We start from the raw sequence: 17,314 nt of genomic DNA on the forward strand, positions 1-17,314 counted from the left end.
GGTCTGGGACCAATGATGGGAACTCATGGCAGGACTGTTCGTGAAAATACCTGTTTTCATGGCTCTTGGTGAGATTTTAGAAAAGTAAGTTGAATGCAGTACTTAAAAAAAAAAAACTTCTGTGTATATATTTTAAAAGTTTATTTTAAGTTTATGACTTGGTATTAGGAATTTGAGATTTATTGCTGGGGTCCAGAAATCTTCAAATTTTATCTTACCAATGGGTACAGGTACTGAAGTGTAATTACTGATGCACCTTTAATCAAGCTGAGAACGCGGTGGCACTGACTCTCTCAAAGTTAATGTAGCACTCTCTACTTGCCATTCTTGCCCAGTGACAGAGGGGAGAGAAGCAGGTATTTTGCCCCAGTAGTCTATAAAACTGTCTTCCCATGATATGACCCTGGCAACTTTATGACCTGCCCTCATGGGGTTTTCCCATAGCAGCTTGGGAAAGAGACATTGTTGCAAACCCTTATCCAATTTTAGGATTCGTACAAATTTGGGAAATGATGACCTGGCATGGTATACTATCTCATACTCCTATTCTTTCTCTCAGCCTTGAAATGGATCCATTCGTGTGTTTCTAGAGATTTCCAATAATGGTGAGAATGGAGGGTGAATACTTAGCAAGATGCATTTCAGAATCTCTTGCTCTCCTCCAAGTTGTAAATTTTGTGGTGGTGTTGATTGCCTGTTCTCCGCCCACACCCCATCCAGGCAGGCCTGGCCCCCAGGGTGATGCAAAGGGCCTGGGGGCAAGTCTCAGTAGGAGGAGCCACACTTTTCTGACCTCAGGCGATTGACCTGGGTCACCAGGAGGATGAACACCTGCTGTTTCCCTGTTTATTACTCCTTGCTGGCAGCCACTTGGATGTATGGAGGGTAAAGAGATAGAGATCTACAAATCCATGATTTTTGTCGAAGTTGGTAGGAGAAACAGTAGGATGGCAGTATTTCTAAGCCCTCTTAAGAAGGCAGTCTCAGGTTGACCTGTTGATAATGAACTTCATTTCCTAGTCTTATAACCCCAATCTTTACCTATGGCCCAGATCCCTCATAAACTCCTTGCTGTAACTCTCCCAAGTGGTGCTACCTAGGCCATGGTTGCTTCACCTCTAACATTATTTACTTCATTTGTAATTTTTTATTAGACTTTTTTAGATTGAGCTGTTCCTATGGCAACCAGGAATGGTAACTTCACTCTGCTGAATCCTGGTTCTGAGAGGTCCAGTTCCAACTGATTACTCCTTTCACCTAATTTTTTGTGCTCACAGGAATGCAAAATACTCCTCAGCCCTGCTGGTCCCTTTCCCTCATTTGTCTGTCTGTCCCTCAGCACTCATGGACTTGTACACTTCTAGAAATATATATTAACTTAATTTTAATTCTGTTAATAAACCTTGGTATTTTTCTTTTTGCTGACATCACTCAGCATTTCCCCAACTTGCACTGGTCTTTCCAAACTTATCCTCTGTATGAGAAGAATCTATTTGTATCTGCCCTTCTTGATTTATTTTCCCCTGTAGTAATCTACTAAAATGTAATTCCAACAGAAGAAAAACAGACTTTATTTTCATTTCTTGTATTAAATTTTTCCAGTCTCTTCTTTTGAAGAGTGATATCGCAGTTGCAGTGTCCTGAGAAATGTGCCAAAGTAATCAAGACCTTTCCATCCTTGACATTTACCTATGTTTCATCCAATAAGAGCTACTTTTAATTTATCTTCAGGTTGTAGCACAAACACAGGTATATCCAGTCCCAAATAATCCAGTTTTTATCAAACGTGCATGTGTCTATCCCTCCAAGAGACTTAAGTGTTTATAAGATCTACTCTAAATGTAGTCACTTTATCTGGGAAAGGAATCTTGGGCTGAATCCACCTTTTCCTCACACATCCCCTGCCCATCCAGAGCAGGGGCAGGCTGAGATGACACCCTACCCCCAGTGTCCCCAACCTCTCTGATGCTAGGGCCACCCGGCTCCTGAAAGTCCAGCTTATAGTCCATGAGACTTTGCACAGCATTCTGTCCCAGATGGAGCCCCTACAGTTTTTCAGAATGGATTTTTTTTAAAGGTAATCGCCATGGTAGTTCATCAGTAAGGGACAGCGGGCGTCACCATGTTAACAAATCAGTGGCAAGGGCCAAACACGTTATCCAGAGTTCTCCTACCAACTAAACAGTCTTTCTAATTTGTGTCCTTGTTTTATAATCTAGTCATTGAAAAATACCATCAATATAGGACTATCATAATTTGAACTGAGAAGACTTGAAGACCGTTGGAAACTCAACTGTACATTACAGTGACCTTTCCTCACAATGTATCATGGCTGTCCTTGTTTTAGTATCATCTTATTTTCCACATCTCTCTCCAAATACCCTGCATATTCCAAAATACAGTCGTCATTTTCTCTGTGATGCCCAGATCCCGTCTGCTTGGTCAGAGGCCGCACACGTTAGCCTTTGGAATATTACACCTGATGTTTTTGAGAATATCCTTGCTCCCACATGGCAACAAGGTGGCCCAGACCCATCTTAATTCTTTTGTCACACACATGAATTTGGACAACTGTGGTTCCATTTCATGGGGAATAAGTCAGAGACCAAACTCTGGTGTTGGGGAGGCATACTTCATAGCCTCTGCCATGGCTACTGGAGGAGATATTAGCGTGATACCAAAAGAGAGATTACTTCAAGCATCTTAATGGTACTTCCTGTTTTTGAAGACCATAAGGGTCACAATGGTATCTCCTATGTAATTCCAGCCTCTCAATTTTTCCTGCCTTACGTGAGCTCTTATTAAACTGGTTTTTTTCCCCTTTAAGGTAACAGATTTCCTATCGCCTGTACCTATATTGACTGCACTGTGCTTTCTATATTTAAAAAACACTGACGGAGTACCTAGTATATTCCTTTTCTGTCTTCTGGTTTCATGGCATTGTTGTCTAGGATATTAAAGAAGAACTTCCTTGATTCTTCAAGCTGCAGAAACAGTTATAGATGCATATTGATTAACAGGCAGGGAGAGGTCACCAGGAATTTTTATAGCTGCCTTGGTTCAAGTCAGTCAATCTGTCTCTCAGACTCTGCCTCTCACTTTGGACTTGACTTTCTTAGATAACCTGTTTGCTTCTTCTGATTTCTGAGGAACATTAGCTACAGTCTCTCCCAGTCTGTAAGATGTAAGAGTAATAAGCAGAGATCAGCTGCAATATTCTTTTTAAGTTTTATTGAGATAAAATGGGCATACAACACTGTATAAACTTAAGGTATACAGCATAATGACTTGACATACATATATTGTAACATTATTACCATGGTAAATTTAGTTAATATCTACTGTCTCATATAAATTAAAAATTGTTGTTTCCTTGTGATGAAAACTTTTAGGATTTACTCTCACAGCAACTTTCAAATATGCCATATAGCAGGATTACCTATAGTCATATTACACATTACATCCTCAATACTGACTTATCTTCTAACTGAAGTTGGTCCCTTTTGACCACCTTTACCTAATTCCCCGTTCCCCAACCCCCACTCTGGTAACCATAAATCTCATCTCTTTCTCTAGGAGTTTGCCTCTTGTTAGATTCCATTATATAGTTTTATCTTTCTCTGTTTTATTTCACTTAGCATAATGCTCTCAGGGTCCATCTATGTTGTCACAAATGGCAGGATTTTCCTTCATTTTGTGACTGAATAGTATTCCATTGTATATAGACACCACAATTTTTTTAACTGTCAGTGGACACTTAGGTTGTTTTTATGTCTTGACTGTTATAAATAACATTGCAGTGAACATGGCAGTGCAGGTAACTCTTCAACATAGTAATTTCGTTTATTTTGGATAGATACCCTGATATGGCACTGATGGATCATATGGTAGTTCTATTTTAAATTTTTTGGGGAACCTCCATACTGTTTTCCATTGTGATTGCACTAATTTGCATTCCTACCAACAGTACATGAAGGGTACTGATTTTCTCTGCCTCCTCGCCAACATTTGATCTTTTTTGGGGGGTGCGCAGGGGGTATGGGGAGATGATAGACATTTCAATAGGTGTAAGATGACATCTTACTGTGGTTTTGATTTTCATTTCCTTGATGACGAATGATGTTGAACACCTTTCCATGTATCTCTTGGCCATTTTCATCTCTTCTTTGGAAAGATACCTGGGTCCCTTGCTTATTTTTAGTTGGATTATTTAGGGTTTTCTGCTACTGAGTTTGAGTTCCTTATTCATTTTGGACATTAACTCCTTATCAGATGCATGAGTTGTTAGTATTTTCTCCCATTCTGTAGGTTGCCTTTTCACTTTGTTGGTTATTTTGCTGTGCAATTTTTTGATGTAGTCCTGCTTATTTTTTCATTTTGTTGCGTGTGTTTTAGGTGTCCTATCAAAAAATCATTGACAAAATCTATATCAAGGAGCTTTTCTCTGTTTTCTTCTAGGAGTTTTATGGTTTCAGGTCTTACATTTAAGTCTTTAATCCATTTCAAGTTAATTTTTGTGAGTGGTTTAAGATAGGGGTCTAGTTCTGTTCTTTTACATTTAAATATCTAGTTTTTCCAGCATCATTTATTGAACAGGCTGTGTTTTCTCCATCAAGTATTCTTGGCTCCCTTGACAAATATTAGTTGACTGTATATGCGTAGGTTTGTTTTTGAGCTCTCCATTCTGTTCCATTGGTTTATGTATTTGTTTTTATGCCAGTACTATACTGTTGTGATTACTTTATCTTTATAATAAAGCTTGAAATCATGAAGTGTGTTGCCTACTGCTTTGTTTTTCTCTCCCAGTATTGCTTTAGCTATTTGGGGTCTTTTGTGGGTCTATATAAATTTTAAGTTGTTTTTTCTACTTTTGTGAAAAATGTCATTGGAACCTCAGTAGTGATTTCATTGAATCTATAGATGACTTTGGGTAGTGTAGACATTTTAACATGGATTATTCCAACCCATGAATACAGGGTATCATCTTTACATCTGGTTTGTGTCTTTTTTGGTTTCTTTCATCAATGTCATATGCTTCTCAGTGTAAGTAACTTTCACCTCCTTGGTTAAACGTAACCCTAAATATTTTATTGTTTTTGATGCTATTGAAAATGAGATCTTTTTATTTTTTCTTTATTTGCTTTATTTTTTGTTGCTTGTCATGTTATTTTGAGTACCAAGCCAGCACATTAGGGTAACTACCAAACCCATTGGGAAATGATTGATTGATGGATTTTTCTCCAGTCATCAAAGGAGGCAAAGGTCAGCACAACTGAAGTTGGAGTTTTGTTTTTTGGTTATATTTTTCAAATTGTGAACCATATTCCATGTTTCTGAGCTGCTCCCCTCCTCCGACAAATGGCTGCTGCTAATTTTAATATCTCTCCTTTCCCTTGCCCATAGAGTTTCTCTTACAGCTCAAGGGAAGTTGGGTTTTACTTGTCAGTCTTCGTAGGTTATCCTTCCAGTGTCAGTGTGATGAATTTACTCTCTGCACAATGGGGAGAAAAATAGATCCAGTGGTGCTTGTGCCATCCAATTTCTAGCTTTCATTCACAGGTCAGCGGAGAAGACTTCTTTTTGTTCTCCTTGACAGAGAGCTACTTGGGGGCAGGAACACTTAGACCTCTGAAAAGTGGACTTTTGACAGCAGCCATGTGAATAGTACTGCTCAAGTGTTACATGAGTCAGAACACCTCGAAGAGACACTAACCTTGCAGACACAGAAAAGTGGCATGTTGTAAATAAGGATGCGGGATGCTGTGCACTCTCAAGGGCAGGGGACCAATGAAGCACAGAAGCCAGAGTAAAAACACAGCAGAGATGACTGACTAGGGAGAGGAGTGACCCAGCGGTAACAGCAGAAAAGTAAAAGAACTTCCCCCTAACCTGTCCTTTGCCATGAACTTGATCTTTTTCCAGGCCCAGTAGAGTCCAGGCTGGTGGGGAAAGAGGTCCAGAATGTGAGTGAGGCATATCAGGAAGAATCTAGCTGACCTGCAACATGGTGAAGATGGGTGGATCTGGGGGTGATGATAGTGGGACTCCCCAGAGAGATGTTATAGTAGAGATTTTTGTCTTTCCATCTGCCACATATATGGCAGCAGAGCTAAGAGGCAGAGAGGCAATTTTTAGTTTGATTAAAGCTATCAAGGACAAGGGGTAACAACGATATTTGTTCTTTGCTTCGGTGGGGTTCTAGAGAAATCTAACAGGAAAATCAGTCCCTCATCCAGAAAGACAATTCAGAGAACAGGGAAGTACTTGCTGACTGTAAATACCATACAGATGACTCAGGAGAAGTCTCCAGTGTGACTGAGAAACCCCAGAAGGGTGACTCTCCAGGCTGGCCATGCATCAGAGCCACCTGAGAGCCCAGGCCATCACAGACCTACCGAATGAGAATCTTAGGGGATGGCCCAAACTTTTATGCTGTAGGGTTTTGGTTTGTTTGGCTTGCTTTGATTTCATTTTTAATGCTCTACCCGTGGTTCTGATTGATAGGTGGGACTGAGAACTACTTGTCTAGAATCAGTCTGTAAGATGTTGAGAAGAATTGTGCTATGGGTCTCAGAGCAGAATATGGTCTGTGGGCAGATAGTATTAGGGGCACCTAGTTTCCTATCTTCACACAGGTCCACACATACACAGAACTCTTAGGAATTGGCTTCTCCATCCAAGGCCACTTCATATACTTCAAGAACAGATCAGGCTGTGTGTTTGTTTTGCTTGGATATATGGCCCTGGGCTTGCTGTATGCATATAGAGAGCAGGATGGATTTGATCTCTGTCCAGCAAGATCAGATATGAGGCCAATATGAGGAATATGTGAAAGGGCATCTGAGAGAGGAAAAGAAATAGGTTGAGGAGTGCAGGAGAAAGGGAGGAGGATAAAAGAGCAAAATAGAATTGATTTCATCTTCTGTCTCATAGCCCTCATGGGTAGAAGTGTTTGCACACAGTAGGACTCAACAGTGGCTTTGTGAAAGAAACTTATTCCTATTTTTTCCCTAGAGAAATAGTAGATTAGAGACATATTCAATTTTTCATGCCAAGGTAATCTGACCTTTCAGATGTTAAACTCTTGGTGGAAAATACTCAGTATATGTTACCTTGGATGAAAGGCAATGATTGGACAGAGTGCTTAGTCTTGACCCTATGTGGCCGCTGGTCTGCCATTTCGTCAGAGTCCTGATGAATGATGTGTAGGTGGTTGAAATAAAAAACCAGAGCAGTTACTGGAAAACAAATCCAACTGCTGGGGATCTTTTATGTAAAGAATGAGCTTGGCAATGTCAGATTCTTAGAACTGTGTTAGTCAGCTGTGGGATAGAGGGGGAAACATTAATTCAGCGAAAAAAATAATTGCTTCACCTCGTTCCAAAGTATACTTGCCATCAATCTAAATGTCGGTAATACCCTGACAGATACCTCCTGTCAATTTGCTCTCTTAAAAGACACCATAAAAATAAACACGTGTTAGAGCTGCCATTCTGGCTGTCTGGTTTCCCTGGACATCTATGTTCAAAGGAAAGCACAGGTGTATCTAGAATGACCCTGTGCTGAATTGGAGGCATCCCAACAACAGGCTCTTTCTCCTCCGTGGAGAATGGTTATCTTTCTGTTGCACAATCAGTGTTTGTAAAATCCTAGCCCTGGTGGGAACCTCACAGAGTAATTTGGTTTGTTTCCCAAACTCCTCAGATTGGGAGGGAGTGAGGGAAATGGTTATACACATCTACATAGGTTCTCATGGATCAAAAACTTATTTTTAGAGACTTAGGACATTTCTCAGGTCTTTTCAGCCGTGCGTTCAGGGATTACGTGTACACCATGCAGGGACTCTTCTTTCTTAGAAGTTTAAAAATTCTCATAGGAACTCATGAACTCCGGGTCACCACGGAAGCCCCACTACAGCCCGTAGGTCATGTGAGCCATCTCTCAGACTTCACTTACCAAACTCTGTGCAAGATTTGGGCCAGATCTGTGTCGGAGGGGCTTTTTGCTGAAACAGAATAGCTTCCTGCTGTACAGGTTCTTGCTGGAGAGGGCGCTCCTGACCCAGAACGTTCTCAAATCAGGCTGTGGCCCTTCATCTTTATGTCCTGAAATACTTCCATGTGGCTGGGAAATTAATGACCTGAACAAAAATGAGATTTCCAGAATCTTCTTACCCAAGAAAAATAATTCTGTGTGCTGCTAAGAGGAGGGCTTGGCTGAATTGAGTGAATTATAAACAGTGGGAATGGTAAATTTGGCATTCGTGGTACATGGCTGGGGATGGATTGTGTTCTCCCTACTTGAAGAGTGAAGGAAAGGACGATAGCCTGGTTTTATACAAAGCTTTTGGAACATTGCACTCTTCAGTCCTGTCACACGTGGTGATGGGAGGGGGAAGCAGTGAGGGTGTGGGAGGCAGAGCTCCCTAAAATCCCGTCCCCCTGCTTACCTTGCTGCAAGAGCATTAGCAGAAGGAGCAGTGACTCCCGTAGGCTTTCAGCCAACTGGAGTCAGCCTTTTCTCTGGGGGTCCTGTTGTGCCTCACAGCCTCTGACATGTGGGCCTGTGTTTTTGGAAAGGCAACTGGGGAGACTGCCATGATCACTGAACGTGGGGAAGTACGGCTGTCAGATGCCACACCCTCCTCCTCTTTTCTATACTTCATTAAAATTGTTGCATTATTTCAGTTTTTAACGGTGTCCCGAGAGGCCCACGAGCAATGCCAAGAGTATGGCTTCTTTTCAAGTACATTTACCTTAAAGGCCTGTGCTGTCTTGGTTGAGTTGCCCCAGACTCACTTGAAGGATTTCTTATGGGGGAAAACCCTTAGGGTGATTCTTTCCTGAAGGTGTGGCCTTCTGTAGCCAGTGGTTCAGCCTCCTCTGACTAGGAGTTTCGGGTGCATATGCACCGTCCCATTACAAATAGAAAATCAAGTTGTCAAAATAAAAGTATGATCCCTTGGGGTGCCTGGGTGGCTCGGTCGGTTAAGCCTCCGACTCCTGACTCTTCTTTTCAGCTCAGGTCATAATCTCACAGTTTGTGATAACCTATGTAGATGTGTGTGAGAAATATAAAATCCCCTTTATATTTCTTTTGGTCGGCAAAAACAGGTACCAATGTTGGTTTTTCTTTTTTTAAAAAAAATTTTTTTTAAATGTTTTTATCTATTTTTGAGACAGAGAGAGACAGAGCATGAACAGGGGAGGGGCAGAGAGAGAGGGAGACACAGAATCTGCAGCAGGCTCCAGGCTGTGAGTTGTCAGCACAGAGCCCAATACAGGCCTCGAACTCATGAACTGTGTGATCATGACCTGAGCTGAAGTCAGACACTTAACCAACTGAGCCACCCAGGTGCCCCCCTCCAACTCTGACTTTAAAGCATAAGTCAAACTAATCTGTGCATGTGGCCTCCCATCCCCGGGTGACACTTTTTAAATTTTAACGGGCTACTTAACTTGTTAAAGAACAAAAATTGTCCCTGTTACCAGCAGTTTACAATCTCAGACCTGTTTGGAAAATGCCCATCAGTTCCTTTGTTGTCCTTTGAGCTCTGGAAGTATTGCCCAGTCCTCTCTCCCCACCCCTTTTAGAAAAGTGAGGACTTGAGAGTTTGGTCAGTGGTGGGTAATGGGCTAGCCTATGACAATAGGGGAAGGTGGGCCTGGAATCTGATGCAGGGGAGGAGGCAGCCTTGGAAGCATGGAAGAGTGTAGGAAGCGAGTCTCCAGGAATCAGGATGGAATCCAAGGAGAAGGTTCCTCAAAGAGCAGTCAGAAGAACGAGTGTGTTTGGGATCCCAGCAGAAGTGACTTTCTGCAGTGAGAGATTTTTTTCCTCTGGAGTCTGGACCTGGGCCTGAAGGAATGAAGAGGGAGTCAGAGGGGTCTTGGCTAAAGACTTCCTCCCTGGTGTTTCCACTTAACACCAGGGAACAGCTAGTCTCTGGTTTAGTGCCAAAAAGAAGGCCCCCTGCTGTGTGTTGCCATCAGCCCTTCAGGCAGGGAAAGTTCTGGCAAGCTAATGACATCCTTGAGCAACTTAAGTTGTCATGAGGAGACAAAGCACTTTTGTAGCATTCCACGTCTTTAAACACATGCAACGGTTTTTGCCCCCAACACAAATGCGTTTTTTTATTAAAATGTCAGGCTAGTAGGGTGAAAAATTTGGAAAAGTTCAAATGGTTCCGCAGCCGACCAAATGACTAGTTCATTTTTTTTTAGATTCTTTATCGTTCTTGCAGATGCATAACAGTCGAAGGCATTTTGCATTATGCCTTTTTCACGGGCGGCATGTTGCACACATTTTTCTGTTTCTGGGAGCCTCTGTGATTGTCTTCTTTAATGGCTATGGATAGAACTTCCTAAAGAAGCCCATGACTTCGAGACACAATTTTTGTTTTGGATATTTAGGCTCTTTCCAGGTGTTTGGTTTGCCTCCATTATAATGCTCTTATCACAACAGGGTGCATACTTCTTTGCTCGTCTTGAATTACTCCCAGAAGTGGAATGACTACAGCAAAGGCTACAGACCTCTTTATGGCTCTTTTATGTATTACCACATTGCCATGCAAGAGTTGCGCTCCAGTGTCCCCTCGTACGGGATCACACCAGCTAAACTGCAGCTCAGACAGCATTGTGTTTTCCCCAGTTTCGCAAATTTAGTTGATATAAAATGATGTCTAAAAAATGCTTTCTTTAATTGTCACTCCTTTCATTACTAGAAGAGATAAAGTCCCTTCCATATATTTTAACTTTATTCCTGATATGAATCATTTATTCATCTCCTTTGCCTTTTTCTTTACTTGAGGCTTAGTTTTTTTCTTACATTTCAACAAGATGTTAACCCATTTGTCACAGTGATACAAAGTATTCTGAAATCTATTCAGTGTTTGCAGTGTTCTGAAGTCCAGTGATCTTTGTACAATCTTATCTGGTTTTTGTTGCCTTTGAGCGCATCTGTTACTTCAAACATACATAAGTGTTAGCTCTGTAAAGGAATGCTGGACTATTCTATTATGTGCTAGTTCTAGAATTTAATTTTAAAATAAAATATTTAATTCTGTTATCCATCCAGAATCTTTTATATTTCCTGTGGATCTTACTGAATGCTTTTCTGATTTGCTGGTCACATATCACCGAGAAATTTGTTTAATAATCATGCCTCCCCCTGCCCATTGTACTAAAAATCTGTCTTATCACATGCTATACTTGATACTTGTTTATGGACTGCCTAGATTGTGCTACATTCTTCTTTTTGAACCATAGCAGAATGAATTAATTTTACTTCACAACATTTGCTAAAACTTAGCTCCTTTTCAGAATAAAAAAATTTTTTTAATATTCATTTTTGAGAGACAGAGTGTGAGTGGGGGAGGGGCAGAGAGAGAGGGAGACAGAATCTGAGACAGGCTCCAGGCTCTGAGCTGTCAGCAAAGAGCCTGACTCAGGGCTCAAGCCCACAGACCATGAGACTATGACCCGGGCTGAAGTTGGCTGCTTAACTGACTGAGCCACCCAGGTGCCCGAGAATAAAAATTTCTTACTGCTTCTATTTCCTGGTGAATTTTTAGCAACTCTGCTGAATTCCAAAATATTCCATTAGAATTATTAAAACTGCATTAAATCCGTAAATTAAGTTTAGAAGAACAGGCATTTACCAATATTGGTATTCTCATTGTACACCTTAATATTTCACCAAATCAAATTACATTTTATAGAATAAAGGTTTGTGGTTTCATTCTAAAGGTTTAACTCCTCTAAGTAAATTCCTGAAAAATTTATTACTTTTTTTTTTTTATCAGTTATGAATAGAATCTTTAACGGTTTTCTTACTGAAAGTACTGATTTACCTGCTTTCGTTTGTACTGTTAGGGGTACTGTTAGGTTAATGGGGTGTTCGGTTGGTTTGTTTTTACTTATATGGCATCATTATTAGTTGTCAGTTGTATCTGAGGAAATGTAATCGTCCTGGGCACTGTGGAGGGCCTCCAGCCTGTCCAGAAACTATTGCTCTGTGACCTTCTAGAAAGGCTTCTTTCTTTATTTGATAGCCTAAAAGTAGAACAGAGTGGGATAGAGAAGAAAAGGAAAATGAAAGCGTGCACAGGCACATCCAACAGATGATCTCATGCCCTACAAACTTCCTAGGAAGGTGGCAACTGAAGCCTTCATGTGTTCTGTGACATTCACCAAGGAGCCTTCCCAGAGCCTGGGGTCCCCAAAGAGGAACTTGGGGTTCCAGATTGGAAAAGAAGATTGCTTAAAATATCTTGAAATACTTACGTGTGGCTAGAGAGAATCACTGTTCCCCCTCTGTGGCCATAACAGGTTTATCTTAGTGGGAGGCAGTGTTTTCTGGTGTCCACCAAAAGAAATGTCAGTAATGTAGTTAAGTTTAAAATTACAAGCAAGAGGGGCACCTGGGGGGTTCAGTTGCTTGAGCATCCAACTCTTAGTTTGGGCACAGTCATGACCTCACAGCTTCGTGGGTTTGAGCCCCGCATCGGGCTCTGCGCTGGTAGTGTGGAGCCTGGTCGGGATTCTCTCTCTCCCTCTCTCTCAGCCCCCTCCCCCCGCCCCTCGACTTGCACTGTGTCTGTCTCTCTCAGAACAAATCAACAAACTTAAAAGAAATAAAATACAAGCAAGACAATTGAATTAATGATCCAGTGGAATATTTTTCCTCTGGATGTGGCATCAGGGCACTTTCCCAGGTTTACCCTGCCCCACCCCAGTGCTGTGAGGTGGTACCACATAATCTCCTCCTGCCGTTTGGGGACAGCTAAGGCCACTCATGGAGGGACAGGACTGCCATCCCAGTGCTGCCTCAGAGTCTTGCGGTCTGAATCCCCTGTGAGCAGGTTCATGCAGTCTTCAGTGTACCGTAATACATCCTTCCTGGAATGTTAGTCCAAAAGTAGAGTCAGACTGTGGAAAGAGTTAGTAGAGTTTGTAGTTTGATCCAAGTTCAAATCCCCACTCACCTCTTACAAGCCAGTAATGGGAAAGTTTATCTTTTCCCATCCATAAAAGGGAGACAAAAGGACCACTTGATGTAATTATTATTTATTTCTTCAGGAAATATGAACGAGTGCCTACTGTTTGCCCGGCACTGATAAAAGTGCTGTTGTGGCAGAGAATACAACAGACTCATGAAGTTTATATCCTGGGGAGTAGAGGAGGATAGATACATATCAGAAATAACATGAATTCATATCAGCTAATAAAACATGCCTCAAGAAATAAGATAGCAAACTATGACAGAATAAGGGTGATTTTTCCTTTAGGAAGGGTGATCAGAGAAGGCTTCTCCAAATGAGAAATGTGAGCGCAGAACTGAATGAAGCCTGGGAATGAGCCACAGGAATATTAGAGGGAGAGCATTCTAGGCAGAGGGGAACACATGTGCCAAGGCCCTGTGGTAGGAGGGAGCAGCATACTTGTCTGAAGGACAGAGCGGGGGCCTGTGTGGTTAGAGCAGAGGGAGTGATGGAGAGCACGCTCGTGATGTCAGAGAGGTACAAAGGATCCAGATCAAGGACGGCAGGGATCAGCAACCAAGGCCAGCAGCCATATCCAGGCTGTGGCTTGTTTATGGGTAGCCCTCTAGGTAAGAATGGTTTCGGTTTTGAAAAAGTTGGTTGAAATTAAAAAGGACTATATGACAGAGACCATGTGTGTCCTGGAAAAGCCTAAAATATTTACTGTCTTGTCTTTTTTTTTCTTTAAAAAAAATGTTTATTTTTGACACAGAGAGGGGGTTGGCAGGCAGAGGAGGGAGGGGGATAGAAGATCCAAAGTGGGCTCTGAACTTAGTGCAGAGAACCCCATGAGGGATTGGAACCCACACACGGCAAGATCCTGACCTGAGCTGAAGATGGACGCTTAACCTACTGAGCCACCCAGGTGCCCCCTGTCTGGTCTTTTATAGGGAAGATTTGCCAAGTCCTGATGCAGGGTCTTGGAGACCATGGTGAGGACATTGCATTTGTAGGTGTGGAAAGGAGCCGCAGTGGATGGGAGGGAGTGCCTGTGGGAAAGTTGAGTGAGAAAGTAACACGATGTAATAGAGTTTTAAAAGGATGGCTCTGGCTGCCATGTTGGCTCAGACTATAAAAGGGGGCGGGGGGTGTGTGTGGCTGCAGCAGGAAACATAGTTAGGGCACCATTATTACCGTCCTGGTGTGTACCAGGCAGCCTGGCAGGAGGTGGATACTGCGTCCTTGGTGTTGGCAGCAGGGTATAGAACTTGGGTGTAGAATGTATTTCAGAGATGGCACCAGAGGTGGCTTGACTGTGGAGTATGAGAGGGAGAAGCGAGTAAAGGGTGACACCAAGATGTTTGGTTCCACACTCTACTGTTGTCATAGGAAATGAATGAATGAATGATCTTTTCTGTCCCAGGGTTTGACGCCTCCAGCTCTTCCACCACTGTGCAATCAGGGTTACCTTCCTAAGGTACGCTTTTGACAGTGACCCTCTGCTTTTAAAAACCTACACCAGTTAAAAAAAGAAAAACGAAAAACTACACCAGCATCCCGTTAGCAGTGGAACAGTCATGGCTGTCCATAATCTGACTGCCCTGTACCTGTGCCCTCATTTTTTTCCAGGTGTTCCCTTTCATTTCACCTGACCCCAAAACGAATCAGTGAATCATCTGTTGGTCCCCATGTGCAGTTCATACTTTCCACCAACAGGCCTCTGCTCGTGTGTGTGCCTCGTTCTTAGCCTCATTGGTTGTCAACACTCTGACCTGTTAGGGTCTACTTTTTCAATAATGCTATCCCTCAACACCCTTCTTACCCTTCGAGTCTATTCCAATGCGCCTTGTCTTCACCTCTTTAAACAGGCAGCTTGTTTCCTATTTGCAACATGGTTTTGTTTTTTGTTTTGTTTTTTTTTTACACGAGTCTTTCTAGACCAGACTACCAAGATGGAGACAACATGGCGTACGGTGAAATCCCAACTCTGTATTTGGAACCTGTATGACTTGGAGCACGTTACTTCACCTTTTAAAGCCTGAGTTTGCATTGCTGAAAAATGGAGATAATGACTACAGTTACTCCACAGCACTAATTGCAAGTCTAAAATGAGATAGTTCATGTATAACACCTTGCATAGTTCTGTGCCTGCTGTATGCTCAGGGCTCCTTAAATCCCTGCTGTATCAATTCACCTTCCTTTAAGAGCTAAGGAAGTATCTTTCTCTCCTGCTTTCCTGGTTGCTTTTTACACTGGTTTTGTATACGGTAGGCAAATGAATATATTATAAAAACTAGAGCAAAATAGGCTCATGTTCTGGAATTGACCGTGAGGTCACTTCCCACCGCTACCACCACCAGCCACATCCAGCCGTAGGATATATGGTCAAACTCCTCACATTGTCAGTGGGGGCAATCATTCCTCCCTGGAAAAATCCTGATGACAAGCCACGATGTTCTGGAAAGCACCTACCCATGGTGTGTACCCATAAGAGCTCTCACCGGGATGATGATTGACAAAGCCTCTGCCTCTACTCTGGCAAGCCCTGAAGCTTGATCATTCCTTAAGCAGTGGCCCTCAAAATGTCATCCCCGGACCAGCAACATGAGGGTCCTGTCCCCTGGAGCTTGTTAGAAGCACCATTTCCTGGGTTCCACCCCAGGCCTGGTAGAGCGAGCACGGAGGAATAGTGTCCACCAGCTTCTGCTGTAACCCATCGATGATGCCCACCAGTGTAACGAGGCACTGCTGTGGCATAGGGAGGCATCGGGATGCGAAGCCTCCTGTGTTCTTCATGGTGCTGCCCCATTCAGTCCCAGTGGGACACTTGTGCTTCATCTCTCTGCTTTTCTGTTGGTTCCATAATAAAGGCTATGAGGGCCAGGAGATGTTTGCAGCAGTGCCAGAGAAGAGGGGGAACACACGCTTTTGGGTGCCACTTTTTGTGGTCAGCGACACTGGGCTCCTTTTAAGATGCTTCACTGAGTCGATGGGAACAAAGACAAAGGTGTGACCCACAGTTAACACCGGACATGCCATTCGTCAGTAGTTCGGTTTGAGACATCGGACTGGTTCAGGAGGGAAAATAGGGAAAATAGCAGACGGACAGGCTGTGGAAATGATCGGGTGTGACTCCTTTTAACGTAGCTGTTGACGTATTTGGAAATACAGCAACTAAAGTTAGTTCGAATGATTTTGAGCAATTCGGAAATAGGACAAAGAACATTTCGTTGCTCCACTGTGTTAAGGTCTGGGGAGCCCTTAAATATCTCTGCAGCTGTGAGGAGAGTACAGTCACCTTTTTATATACTTATCAGCTTTTGAAAAAACATGATACCCCGTCTATCATTTTTCTTTTCTTTAGGCTCCTGGTATGACATGAAAAGTTATCTCTTCAACAGAGCGATTCTTTTAATCCAAATAGAGTTGAAATAAAATTACTCCAGACCTTATTATTCAGACCTGTGCCTTCTCTCCATACCACCGGCTTTTGCCTTCTTTGCTCATTGCTCTGAGGGAGGGTAGGCACAGGAGACGACCACACCTCACACTAGCCCCTGTGGTTGCTGGTGTGCAGGTCTAAATAATATTCGGTGCCTAAGAGGTGCTCTTGGCATATAGAAGGAAAATGTTAGAATTTCTCGTTATGATTAACTTTCACCTCAGGCTTTGGATGTTTTTTGTGCATATTTAGGGATGGGGTCCTATGCTGAAACATCTTTTCCTAAGGGGTATGTGTGATCAAAATTATTTGACTGTGTCTCAGGGCAGGGTAATAGGATGGGGAAGGGATTTAGGCAAAAGGTCGAAAAAGCGGATACCAACAAATTCTAGGACTTCTTTGTGGATTTCAATGTTGTCATGTTACCAACTCAGGAATAACGACAATAAATAATAGTTTTGTCTCCTATCATGTACTGTTGGGTTCAGACCGTGGTGGGTGACTCAGACAGATGAAGGGAAAAAGAAGCAGACACAGCAGCTTTATGTTGAGTTGTCTCTTTGCTTGTGCCTCTCCCACTGGGTGGGTTGCCACTGAGTGAACAGCCAAAGTGGAGCTACCTGGGGTGGCAGAGAAGGTACCGAGATGGTCCTCCAGCTGATGGGTCCATTTCTGCACTGCTGGTTGCCCTTTGAAAGTCCTGCATTTCAGAGCTGTCTGCAATGGTGAGATCTGGGTAAATAGGACCCCTTTAAATGATTGGGCAGAAGGCCACATGCCTTGAAGGGAAAAGACCACAGGGCACAGAATGTGACCGTATGCCTGTCCCCCAAGCTGCCTTTCTGTCGCTAGGCTATAGTTACATTTGTTTCTCTCTCTCACTCTCGAAT

At 42.7% G+C, this 17,314-nt stretch overlaps 1 protein-coding gene across 1 annotated transcript in view; it reads left to right on the forward strand.

The window, feature by feature from the left end:
- The window catches only part of RYR3 (ryanodine receptor 3), a 524,192-nt gene that overhangs the window by 208,661 nt on the left and 298,217 nt on the right, over window positions 1-17,314 (forward strand). The window lies entirely within an intron of this gene.

This window comes from Panthera tigris, chromosome B3 (assembly GCF_018350195.1).
Source record: "Panthera tigris isolate Pti1 chromosome B3, P.tigris_Pti1_mat1.1, whole genome shotgun sequence".
Lineage (NCBI taxonomy): Eukaryota > Metazoa > Chordata > Mammalia > Carnivora > Felidae > Panthera > Panthera tigris.